This window comes from Balaenoptera borealis, assembly GCF_965194805.1.
Source record: "Balaenoptera borealis genome assembly, chromosome: 16".
NCBI lineage: Eukaryota > Metazoa > Chordata > Mammalia > Artiodactyla > Balaenopteridae > Balaenoptera > Balaenoptera borealis.
In genome coordinates, this window is record NC_138872.1 from 16229591 (window position 1) to 16243565 (window position 13975).

Sequence of the window (13975 nt, forward strand, 5' to 3'; positions counted from 1 at the left end):
AATGATATCACCTCACACTTGTTAAGAGGCTTTTCTCAAAAAGACAACAGAATACAAGTGCTGACAAGGACGTGGAAAAATGGGAACCCTTGGGCATTGTTGGTGGGAAGGTAAATTGGTGCAGCCACTATGGAAAGCAGCGTGGAAGTTTCTCAAAAAATTAAAAACAGAACTACCATATGACCCAGCAATTCCACTTCTGGGTATTTGCCCAAAGGAAATGAAATCTCTATTTTGGAAAATGATCTGCATCCCCATGTTCATGGCAGCATTATTTACAATAGCCAAGACATGGAAACAACCTAAGTGTCCATCGACAGATGAACGGATAAAGAAAATATGGTGTGTGTATATACATACACACACACAATGAAATACTAGCAAGCCATAAAAAGGCAATACTGTCATTTAAAACAACATGGATTACAGAGTGAAGTAAGAAAGAGAAAAACAAATACCGTATGCTAACACATATATATGGAATCTAAAAAAAAAAAGGTTCTGAAAAACCTAGGGGCAGGACAGGAATAAAGATGCAGATGTAGAGAATGGACTTGAGGATATGGGGAGGAGGAAGGGTAAGCTGGGACGAAGTGAGAGAGTGGCATGGACATATATACACTACCAAATGTAAAATAGATAGCTAGTGGGAAGCAGCCGCATAGCACAGGGAGATCAGCTCGGTGCTTTGTGACCACCTAGAGGGGTGGGATAGGGAGAGTGGGAGGGAGATGCAAGAGGAAGGAGATATGGGGATATATGTATATCTATAGCCGATTCACTTTGTTATAAAGCATAAACTAAAAACAAAAACAAAACAAGGGCTTCCCTGGTGGCGCAGTGGTTAAGAATCTGCCTGCCAATGCAGGGGACACAGGTTCAAGCCCTGGCCCGGGAAGATCCCACATGCCACAGAGCAAATAAGCCTGTGTGCCACAACTACTGAGCCTGTGCTCTAGAGCCCGCAAGCCACAACTGCTGAGCCCACGTGCCACAACTACTGAAGCCTGCGCACCTAGAGTCCGTGCTCCACAACAAGAGAAGCCACCGCAATGAGAAGCCTGCACACCACAACAAAGAGTAGCCCCCGCTCGCCACAACTAGAGAAAGCCTGCGCACAGCACGAAAGACCCAACACAGCCAAAAATAAATAAATAAATAAATTTTAGAAAAACAAAAAAAACAAAACAAAAAACATGGATGAATCTTGAGGGCATTATGCTAAGTGAAATAAGTCAGACAGAAGACAAATACTGTATGATCTCACTTATATGTGGAATCCAAAAAGAAAACCAAACTCATAGATACAGAGAACAGACTGGTGGTTGCCAGTTGCCAGAGACAGGTGGCAGGGGTCGGGGCAGGGGTAGATAGGTGAAATGGGTGAAGGTAATCAAAAGGTACAAACTTCCAGTTATAAGATTAGTTAAGTCCTGGGGATATAATGTATAGCATGGTGACTAGTAAAAATAACGTATTTGTATATTTGAAATTTGCTAAGAGAGTAAATCTTAAAAGTTTTCATTACAAGAAAAACAACAAAAAAATTGTAACTATGTGCGGTGATGTTTGTTAACTAAACTTGTGGTAATCGTTTCATAATATATACATATATCAAATCGTTATGTTGAACACCTAAAACTGATACAATGTTATATGTCAATTATATCTCATATTTAAAAAATCCTTCTAATACTGTTTTAATCATTTAATCAATAAGGAGAGGTTAAATATATACATAATTAAGTTCATTATCAAAAAAGAAAGAAGAAAAATAATAATAGCAGCTAATATTTACTGAAGGGTTCCCACGAACAGGCACTATGTTAAGTGCTTTAACTACATAGTCAATCCTTAGAACAACTGTATGTAGTGGGTACTATTATTAAAGAACTTAACTCAACGCCATACATTTATTCAGAATATTACAATATTCGAAATATGGTAAAGCCCTGAAACTTTGCTCCCGCATTTACTGGTTGATTCTGATCAACAGACACTCTCGGATTCCAGTCTCCATAGCTTTAAAATGTTAACTGCACGCTGTAGTGCAACATCTGCATTTCCTAGGCCTCCCTGGCTGGTGTCACTAAATACCCCACCCACTCATGTCCTAGCCAATCCTAATCAGGGCAGGAACAATATTAGGACTACTTTTGTTACCACTGTGAGCCTGGGAGGAAGGGCTGCCCTCCCCCCAGAAGCCAGCCAAGAGGCTGAGTCAGTTTCTCCACCGGCCCAGTCCTGACTTCTCTCCTCTTCCCAACCAACTCATACTGATGAGACTCCAGCATGCTTTCAATGATGTCAGTGCTGGATGAAATCATCTACCCCACCTCAAGGGTAACAGAGAATCGAAAATATCTACATATGAAAATCCCTGGAGAGTTCACATTTCTCCACGTATTCAATCCAACTGGAATAGTAGAGGATTAGGCTATTGGGGGTAATGTAATTTTGGTTAACTGGAGGTCACCCAAAAAATCTTTTAAATGACATTCTAAAATGGATCAATGTACTGCACTATTTTGTAAGTAGTAGATTTGAACATAATTGAATCCTTGGCTGAGAAATTTGCTACATCTCAGGGTGGTCATCTGAACACTGGAACAATATGGTTTTGAACATGACCTCAATATGGAATGCATTTTATACCACTGGCTTACACATACATAAAAAGGGCTGAAAAAAAGTTTTACAAAAGAAAGCTTATTCTTAATATATGAGATATAATCTTTTTTCTGTTCTTTCTATTGGTTTTTTTTTTCCACTAAAAAAAAAAATATGCTGGAACTCCTCTCCCAAATAACTCCTCTACCTACTAATTCCCAACCTACTGTAGGTAACAACCTATGGTTTGAAAAGCACTGGTACAAGCAGCCCTTCACAGTGTGGTTTTGCCAGCACATAAGACCAACCCAGGAAAGCAATGTTGTAAGTAACCAGTATTGAACAGAACATACAGGCTCTGTTTTCTTAAAAAATATATATTAAGCTGAATTATTAACTGAGGGAATTTTCTCCACCTACCAGAAGGGAAAATACATGACAGTTGCGCAAAGGCTTCCTTTAATCAGGAGACAGTGGGATTTAACAGAGCACATGACTTGGCATCAGAAAACCTGGATTCATTTTGCAACCCCTAATGAAATAGTAGATCTTGGCAAGGATAATTAACAGCTGCTAAAACCATTCTGTGAAAGGCTAATGAGAAACTTACAATGAAGGGATCGTGCCAACAAACACCTGAACCCAATGATCAATCTTAACATCACACAAGGTGAGAGCCAGACTTTACTGCCTGCTGGTATTATACACAGCACCACCCATAAAGTGCAATGGACAAAAAAATAAAGAGAACAGAGGAACACATTACAGGGATAAAACCAGCCAAATCCAGAGCAGTTGTACAGGACAAATGACCTGATTTTTCAACAAATAAAAGGCAAGGGCAGCGGGGAAGAAGAGATGAAACTGCTATAGATTCAAAGACTTACGAGACTATCACCCAGATGTAATAGGTGGTCCCTGTTTGGATCCCAATTCAAACAAACCAACTGTAAACAGACATTTATGAGATAACTGAGGAAACTGAATACCAAACGGATACTAGGTAATATTTAGGAATTACTATGTTCATTTTCTTAGGTGTGATTATAGGGGGAAAAAGGGGGGGGAAGAAAATCCTTACCTCTTAGATGTGTATTAAAGTATTTATAGATGAAATGATATGATGTCTAGGATTTGCTTTAATATAATCTAAGGTGGGGAGGGAGTCGGGGGTACAGATCAAATAAAACTGACCATATGTTGGTATCTGTTGAAGCTGGGGTATGAGTATAAGGTATTATACCATCTTTTGTACTTTTGTATATGTTTAAAACTTTCCATAATAAGAAGCTATAATATAAAAAGAAAATAAGAAAACCTGGATTCAAACTCCAGAATTCATTAGACATAGGAGCTGGGAGGTTTCTTAAATCCTTTGATCTTCAATTTCCTCATCTGAAAACAGAAATGATAATCCCTATTTAAGAGTTACTGGGAAGAATGAAATGAGATCATGGGTTTACATCTTTTGGACATGCACCTCTCATAAACTGCAAAATGCTTAAAAACATCAGCACGATAGTTAATTCCCTCTCTGCGATGCTCTGGAAGCAGAGACACATTATAGGTTTGTGGGAATAGAGATAGGTAATAAGCTGAATCCATTTGAACTCTCAACAATTTTTGTTTTGTAGTGACCCTTTAATAAGACACTGTTTACTTCACTGGCCCCTTTCTCCCCAAAGGAGAGTGTCAAAGATATTTCAATCAATTGCAGGTCTTGCAGCTTCCCTGGTGGCACAGTGGTTAAGAATCCACCTGCCAATGCAGGAGACACGGGTTTGAGCCCTGGTCCGGGAAGATCCCACATGCCGCGGAGCAACTAAGCCCGGGCGCCACAACTACTGAGCCTGCGCTCTAGAGCCCGCGAGCCACAATTACTGAAGCCCGCGTGCCACAACTACTGAAGCTTGTGCGCCTAGAGCCTGTGCTCCGCAACAAGAGAAGCCATTGCAATGAGAAGCGCTCGCACTGCAATGAAGACTAGCCCCCGCTCGCCGCAACTAGAGAAAGGCTGCGCGCAGCACCAAAGACCCAACGCAGCCAAAAATAAATAAATAAATAAAATCTATTTTTAAAAAAATTGAAAGTCTCTAACTTGAGTTGTTTATATTTCTTTTTTACTTTCCCAATTATATTTCCCCTGCTAAAGGTAGAAAGTAATTTTCAGGAGACTGTGTTAAGATAAAACAGGATGCAATTAGGAATCAAGGTAATCTAAACAGGACTTTGTTTAAAATATTCCAGGTGCTTTGAGAAGAATAGATTTGCATCTTCCAGCATTAATGCTTCATCTCAAATAAAAGGAAATTAACAAAGGTTCAAGTCTAAGTAACACAAAGGGAAATCTGTCACTATCTGGCTTCAGCTTGCAGAACGGGTTGGCGGGAGCCAGGGTGATCTTTCTATAATGCGGATCTGATTAAGTCATTTCCCTTCCTTTCAATGGTTTCCCTCTGCTTTCAGGAAAGAGTCCAAGCTCCTGAACAAAAAGGCTCAGGTGGCTCTCCAGCCTTATTTCCTCCCTCCTCCCCTAGTCTAAGCCCCTTCTCCCCACAGGCCCCCAAGTCTTCATCCTCCACTCCTTTCTGCCTTACCTCTTACTTGTCAAGTCCTGTTGATTCTCCTGAAACATCTCTCAAATCTGCCCACTCCATTCCATTCCTGCTGCCACTGCCCTAGACCAGGCCCCTTTTTTTTTTTTTTAACCTTTACTCTCCCATCTCCCCAAATAGGATATATCCTTATTGCTTTTTCCAATTATGAAAGCCATTCATGCTCATAAAAAAGAAAAATAAGGCAATAAGGAAAGGAATAAAAGTCTCCCCATGATCTCACGACACAGACATAAAGAACTTATCTTTCTGGCACATTCATGTTTGTAGCAGCATTATTCAAAATAGCCAAAAGGGGGAAGCAACCCAAATGTCCATCTATGGAATGGATAAACAAAATGTGTTCATAAATACAATGTATGTACAAAATGTGTATATCCACACAATGGAATATTATTTAGCCTTAAAAAGGAAGGAAATTCTGACACATGCTACAACATACACAAACCTTGAGGACATGATGTTAAGTGAAAAAAGCCAATCGCAAAGAGACAAATATTGTATGATTCCACTTATATGAAGTATCCAGAGTAGACATATCCATAGAAACAGAAAGTAGAATGGTGGTTGCCAGGAGCTAGGGAGAGGGGAAAACGCGGAGCTGTTTTAATGGGTATAAAGTTTCAGTTCTGCAAGATGACAAAGTTCTGGAGGTTGACTGCACAACACTGTGAATATCCTTAACACTACTAAACCGTACACTTAAAAACGGTTATGATAAATTTATGGGTATTTTACCACAATTAAAAATAAAAAATTGTTTTAAACAACTCATCTTTCTAGACATTTTTCCTATAAATATGTATGTATACACTTAAGAAAACAAAAATAGAAACATACTGTAATCTGTTTTTCACACCTAACCGTATGATGTAAACATCTTTCTCATATATATGGCTCCCACCTCCTTTTTTAACAGCTGATAGTACCCATCATATAACTGCATCATGATTTAACCAGTCGGTTTTCAGTTTTTCAATATTATAAAACCATCACAGTCAGCATCTTTGCATATTTTCTCATCATGTCCATAACAGACACCTGGTTTTTTTACACGCCTTTTTTTCTGGTATCCATACCCTGATTTTCCCAAGGCAAAAATACCGCCTCTTCACACAAGCACCCATCCTGACCCCTACCTCCAAACCTCCAGCCAACTCTTATTCTATCTGACTAGCTAGGCACATTTATTTTAAAGTTTATTCCTAGGTATTTATTTTTCATGTTGCTATTGTCATTTCACCTACAATTCCATTTTCTTACTATTGCTTTTTGTCTATCTTGTAGCTTGCTTAGTTTTAACTCAATTCTCTTGAATTTTCTCAGCAGATAATCATATCATAGGCAGACAATTGTATCATTTAGATAGCGATTAAGAGCAAAAGCTCTGGCTCAGGCAGGCCTGGATTCAAATCCTGTGTGACCTTGGCTAAGCATTTTTTACCTCCATTTCCTCATCCATCAGCTGGGAATTACACTAGAGGCTATCTCCCAGGGTTGATGTAAAGATCACGTTTTCAACTGAGACTAGTGCATCGAGAGTGCTTAACACAATGTTAGGTCAATAAATGTCTCCTATCTGTTGAGAAAGAAAAAAGAACTTTCTCTCCATGCTTTCATTTTTTATTTCTTTCTTCTGGTTGCATTACACAGGTGTGCTCCTTTTCAGCAATTACCTTGCTTCCCACGTCTCCAAAACTAAACTAAACAAAACAAAAAAGCCGTCATCAGACTCTCTGTAAAGGATCTGTGCTGTGGATCGCATCCACTCTCACATTAGCTGGAAAGTTGTGCCATTGATTTTTCCCTTCATCTCCTGTATTTTGTCTCTCCCTCACTACTGTCTGTTTGCCATCAGCATTTAAATCTGCTTGTGTCTCTCTCCTGCTTAAAAAGACTTCACCTGATTCCCCAATTGCTCTCCAGCTTTCTCGCTTCTCTTCACAGCCAAACTTCTTGGAGCTGCCTACACTTTGCCTTTACTTTCTCACATCCCACTCTCTCCTCATCCCACTGACATATTACATTGAACCTTTGGAAGCTGCCGATATTATAGATTCCACCCCCAACATTTCACCAAATCTGCTCAACTGGGTCTTCAGTGACCTCTATATTTACTTATGCAAAAGGCACATTTTTAACGTTTAACTTCTTTTACTTGAAATCTCAGCAGCATCCAGCAAAGTGGACCTCTTCCTTGGGCTTTCGTTACTACACTCTCCTAGTTTTCCTCCCACTTCTCTGGCCATTTCTTCTTGGTGTAGTTCTAAGTGAATGGTTCTGGCTAGAGTGTACAAGATAGTGGCCCTGAATGACCTGGGCCTTTAAAAGAAAAAAGAAAAAACTCTCTGAATGGGTCTCTTCCAATACTGATTCAGTTCCAGTTGTACTAGACTGCTTTTATCTCCATGAATGTACCTTTAATGTCTGGAATACATGCCATGAGGGCAGGAACCTGATTCCTTACTACTTACACAGCGCCTGGCACATAACAGGTGCTCAGTTAATATTTTTTTGGAATCCCCATAAATGAATAGCTGCAATGTGAAAAACTGACTGGAGAAGTGATGAGACCAAGAGAGAACAAAAAAATCCCTGATCTTTTGAAAACCATACCTCTGATCACGCAACACACACTCACTGCCTGATTTAAATCCTTTGGTGCTCCCCACTAACCGCCATGACAAAGTCCAAACTTAGGAGGAGATACAAGTAAAGTCTTTCTTCTATAAGAAGAGCACCTGCTTATCTCTCAAACACACTGAGCCAGATCACTTCCACTTCCCGGAATCTGTCTCTTAACAGGCTATGAAATCCCTGCAGATGCCCAAGAAGCCTGCACTCTCTCCCCAGGACCTTGCACTGGCCGTTCTCTCTGCCTAGAACACTATGCACTCCACCAGCTTCATCTTCCGGCCAATACAGAGGCAGCCTTCATGTCTCATTTTGGAAGTCATCTTCTTTTGGAAACTCTCTTTGACCACCCTCCCCAACCTCATCTCCGGAAATCTGGGTTAACTGCCTTCTCTGTGCATTCACAGTCCCCTGTATGTCCAAAATCATAGCTGGAACCACAATGAGTTCCTATTTATACCTTAAATCTGTGGAGTTCCCTGAGGACAAGATGTCTCATTCACTTTTTTACCCCTGGCAATTAGCCCAGGCCCTGATACACAACACATGCTCAATGATGGACCTCCTTGGAGTAGTAGTAGTAGTAACAACGAAAGCTCCCAAGGTTTACCTGCAAGGATTTGAAATATATTATTTGCTTTGTAATAAGCTTCTAAGATAGGTGCTATCATTATCCCCACTCTGCAGATGGGAAAACTGATGGACAAAGAAGTTAATCCTCTCTGGCCCCAGAAGAGTCGCACAGACGCACATTTTCTGCAATTTTGAGTTATTCCTCGACCCCAAATAAGAAGAGCTTTAAAAAAAAAAAAACTTTCGAATCAGGCCAATGGCCCCCAAATATAATAAACAGACCAAAGCGCAAGACGGGATTAAAGGGCAAGAGGGGGCGCAGCCCCGGCGCCAAGGGTGGGGGGAGCGGATAAAGGTCAGGCCCCGTCTCCTTCCCGGGAGTCCCCAGCGGCCCAGTCCCTCGCCCGCTGAGACGAGTCGACGCCGGGAACCGCGCGTTAGGACCGTGACTACCCGCCCGGCCCCTGCTCACCTGCCTTCCCGCCGCCAGCCGAGCCCGGGCCGCTGGCCCGCAGCGCCTCCCCCGGGCTGCCTGGCGCCCGCCGAGCACAGCGGAGCCCGTTGCCTTGGCGACCGGAGCTGCCGAACTCCCGCGGCTCGCGCTACGGCGGCTCGGAGGGGACCAGGAGGCCTCGCGGCCCCTTCCGCAGCCCCCTAGCGGGCGGAGGAGGGGAAAGCGGGCGGAAGTACGGGTCCGGAGCGGAGGGGGACCCGGGTAGGGGTTGGCAGCCTCAAACTTGGCCCGGAGGGACGGGAGAAGGAAGGAAACTTTGGGGGAAAGGGGGACAGCCAGGCCGGGGGAGGACTTGGGCTTCATATCCTGCCTGTGCCTCAGTTTCTCTCTCTGTCACCTGAGATGGAGACTATTCCGGGAGATGACGGAGCCGCAGGCGGAAGCTTGCTAGACTGGGAATATTTAAAGATGTGAAAATTGATGTGGGAAGGGTGGCACATGCCTCTCTCTCTTTAATTTCCAAAACGGTGGTGGGACAAAGAATTTTTTTTTAAAAACCAGAACAAGAAACAAAAAAACTTGTTTCTTTGGGCTCATGGTGAGAATGCGATCACCAGATTTAATTTCAATATGAGAAATAATGTACTTTAACTTGTGACTAGCAGTTATACTTCCTGGAATAATCCTGCAGATAATCTTGGAACATGAGCATAAAGAATATTCATTGCTCCATTGTTTGTAACAGCAAAAGGGCTGAGACCAGTCTAAACGTCCATCAGTAACAGATTAATTATGGTACATCCGTAAAATGGATTACCAGAGAAAGAATTAAGAGGGACTGAGGTAGATACAGATACAGTTTCCATATAGACCTAGCTTCAAGCTATGCATATAGCTGTTGACTGAAAAAAAAAAAAAGCACAACCTAAAAGTTGAGAATTATGTTTTATTTGGCTGGACACAGCCTCTCAGACAGCTCTGAGAGACTGCTCCAAAGAAACGAGGGAGGAGTCAGAATATATTTGAGTTTTTGCAACAAAGATTACTGTTAATTAAAGAAAAACATATCTCAAGTTGAGGAATTTAGCACTTTTCTGTGTACAGGAAGATGCAAGAGTCTGGGCTCACTGAAATCATTCCTTTGATAGGCAGCTTAACTATCTAGGGCCAGTATCCTGCTTTTCTCCATCCTGAATCCCCTCAGGGTGCACAGCTTGGGGGGACTGCAGTGGCTGAGGGTTTGGCAGCCCGTTGGTCTCCATCCTGAGTTCCTTCAGGCCTCGCTATCTGGGGTGGGTGTAGTGGTTTGATGGCTGCAGCATCCTTTGTTTACTGTTATGTGTCACCTACAAATTGGCACTTGCCATCTACCTCTACAAGGATTAAATTATGAGTTGCTGCAGCTGCTGACCTTCAACACCCAGTGAAAGTTCAGGGTGGAGATCAGGAAGGAGGCACTCTGTGCTCTAGGAAGAACTGGCAGAACAGGTCTTCAGATGGTTAGATATTTTTAAGAGAAGATTTTATGAGCCCAGTTCTTACATTTCCTCTTATCTAGAAAAGCACTAAAATCTTTCATGGTGATGTCTGCTTCTCGTGACTAGCAGCAACCTTCTGCAAAAATGTGTGCTTGATTGCATGTACTCCCCCCTCACCAAAATCACATATATAGTGACCTTAACCCCTACCTCTTTGGAGCCGTTTCTCAGAGCTATCTGAAATGCTGTCTCCCAGGCTATAGTCCTCATTTTGCCCCAAATAAAACTTAACTCACAACTCTCACGTTGTGCATTTTTTTTTCAGTCGACATATGGCAGGCAACATTTTTCACTTCACACAGCGGTAGTCTCCTAACTAGCCCTGTCTTTGCTTCTATTCTAACTTCCAACCCTGCCCCAGTCTCTTCTCCATCCAGCAACCAAAACGATCCTTTTAAAATGTGAACATGATCACATCCTTCCCCTGCTCAGAACCTTTAAGCGTGCTGAACAAAATCTAGAGTTACCATGATCAACAGACCCCGCCCCCCCCCAAGTGAACTACCTCCCTGGATAGCTGTCCAATTCCATCTCTCACCATTTTCCCTCTTGTCCATGCTCCAGCCACCCTGGCTTTGCGGTTTTTAAGTTAGGCATACTTCTATCTCAGGGCCTTTCCTCTTGCTGTTCCACATTGGGACCACTCTTCCTCCAGATATCCCCATGACTTCCTCACTTCCTTCAAATCTCTGCTCAAATGTCAGGTCTTCAAAAAGACCTGCCCTGACTATTTAAAATAGCAGACCCCACCAACTCTGTCTTCTCTTCTGTTTTATTTTTCTTCGCAGTTCTTGTCAGTATCTGATGTAATTTTATACATTTATTTGTTGCCTGTCTCTTTTTGTTCCCAGTGAGTTTAAGGTTCTTGCCTCGTCGTGAAAGAATTTGGAGACAAAGCAGGGAGGTTAAGAAAGTAAAGTGAGAATTTATTTAAGCAAGAATCCACTCTCAGAGGGAGAGGGCAGACAGGTGAGGGGTTGCTGCCCTGGGCTTCTTTGGCAAGCCGGTTATTAAGGGCATACAAATGAAGGGGCGAAATAGTCACTAGGGAAGGAGGAGTTTGGGGGTCATATTCCCTGATTTTCATCCCAACTGCATCTTCCCGAGGGGAGGAGGGATTTTTGTCCTTATTTAGTTTAGATCAGAAGTGTCATGGCGTTGGTGCGTGATGGGTACTTCTAATCTGCTAACTTAATAAGACTAATTTTATTGTAATGAGAGCATAATGAACAACAGGTTACATTCGGACACAGGAGATTCCTGCCTTTCCTCACCTTTCTTTGTCTTCTTCCAGGACACTTACCACCCAAAATGTGTGGTTTCCTGTTAGTCTGGAGGTTCCTGCTTTTCTCTGTCTGACCATGGACTCCTGCTGTTTACAAGATGCGTGACTTCCTCCCACCTGGCCCCTGCCCCTATTTCTCGGCTCATACCTAGCTACCTGCCTGCTCTAACATTTTCACTACAGCATAAACTCTTTTAAGGGCAAGCATTTCGCTGTTCCCTGCTGTTCTCTCATCACTGGGAACAGTGCCTGGCACATAGTAAGAGCTTGGTAAGTATTTCTTGAATGAATGAATAAGTTGTGTGATATAAGCAATGTACAACACCACGTGGTTGGAACACTACAACAGGTAAAAGGGGAGTGGTAGGTAATACATACACAGCTGGCATATGCATACAAGAACTCTGCAAAGAGATTTGGGAGACGGCAGGGGGCGGGGGGAGTAAGCTAATACATTTTCACTGTATGTTCTTGAGAAATAAAATACTGCCGGCCATATCAGTAAACAAAGGATCTAGCTACTACAGTACAGCCTCCCGCAGGACAGTGAGCCCTGAGGGAACTCAGGAAGGAAACAAAGAATACCTGCCATCTAGCAGTCATCAGACTGCAGCCACTCCCAGCGGTGCAGCTTGAGGAATCTCAGGATGAGAAGACACAGGATATGCACCCAGATAGCTGAGGTGCATATCAAAGGAATGATTTCAGTGAGCCCAGACTCTTGCATCTTCCCATACATAGAAAGTGCTAAATTCCTTAACTTGAGATATCTAGTTTTCTTTTACTAAGAGTAGCCTTTTTTTCCGACTACCTTGGTGGTGTTGCAAAAACTCCTATCTGTCCTGGCTTCCCCCTTTCCTCTTTGGAACAGTTTTCTCAGCCTTTATCTGAGATGCTGTCTCCTGGTCTTGAAGTCCTAAGAATGTCTGCCGAATAAAACATAACTCTCAACTTTTAGGTTGTGTATTTTTTTTTCAGTCGACATTCTTTTATGCAGTATTAAAAATAATCAAGTTCTAGTAATTGCAATGAGACAAGAAAAATGAAATGTTTAAGTATTAGAAAAAACAAATTAATGACATTGTTTATAGATGACATGATTGTTTATATAGAAATTACAAAAAATTCTATATACACATTATTAAAGTTAATAAAAGTTTTGCAAGTTTGCTGAATACTAAGTCAATATACAAAATCAATTATATTTCTATATACCAACTACAAACAGAAAATTAAATTTTAAAAGATAACCTCTAAATGGACTTGAGGACACAGGGAGGAGGAAGGGTAAGCTGGGACGAAGTGAGAGAGTGCATGGACATATATACACTACCAAATGTAAAATAGATAGCTAGTGGGAAGCAGCAGCATAGCGCAGGGAGATCAGCTCAGTGCTTTGCGACCACCTAGAGGGGTGGGATAGGGAGGGTGGGAGGGAGACGCAAGAGGGAGGGGATATGGGGATATACGTATGCATACAGCTGATTCACTTTGTTATACAGCAGAAACTAACACAACATTATAAAGCAATTATACTCCAATAAAGATGTTGAAAAAGAAATAGAGAATCCAGTTTAAAATGGGCAGAGAAACTGAATGAACAGTTTTCCAAAGTAGACAAAAAAATAATCAACAGTTACATTAAAAAGTGCTCAACATCACTAATCATCAGGAGAACACAAATCAAACCAAAATGAGATATCACCTCACCTTTCAGAGTGGCTGTTATGCAGACAAGTGATAACAAGTGCTGGCAAGGATGTGGAGAAAAGGAAATAAAGCTATCATATGTTCCAGCAACCCCACTATGGATACATATCCTAAGGAAATAAAAATAGGGTACTGAAGATATATCTTCATTCCCAAGTTCATTGCAGCATTATTCACAATAGCCAAATTATGAAAACAACCTAAGTTTCTCTGAAGGGATGAATGGATAAAGAAGATGTGGCATATATACATATGATGAAATACTATTTAGCTATAAGAAAGAAGGATATCTTGCCACTTTCAACAACTTGGATGGACCTTGAGGATACTATGCTAAGTGAAATAAGCCAGACAAAGAAAGACAAATAATGAATGGTATCATTTATATGTGGCATCTAAAAAAAAAAAAAAAAGGTCAAACTCATAGAAACAGAGTCAGATGTGGGCTGGAGGATGAAGGAATTAGGGAGTGGTTGGTTAGTGGATACACACTTTCAGCTATAAGAAGAAAAAGTCTGAGTAATGAAAACATGGTGACTATAGTTTATCACACTGT

At 41.7% G+C, this 13975-nt stretch overlaps 1 protein-coding gene across 5 annotated transcripts in view; it reads right to left on the bottom strand.

Moving 5' to 3' along the window:
• Window positions 1-9056, bottom strand: part of PKIG (cAMP-dependent protein kinase inhibitor gamma) — a 107948-nt gene extending 98892 nt beyond the window's left edge. For 2 of the 5 annotated variants that reach the window (XM_082361868.1, XM_082361867.1), the window contains exon 1: window positions 8905-9020. The gene's annotated coding sequence lies outside the window, so the exon portion shown is untranslated. Of the gene's footprint in view, window positions 1-5673; window positions 5780-8904 lie in introns of those variants that run through there. The other 3 variants (XM_082361866.1, XM_082361864.1, XM_082361865.1) reach the window with 3 other exon arrangements.
• Window positions 9057-13975: the final 4919 nt, after the last annotated feature.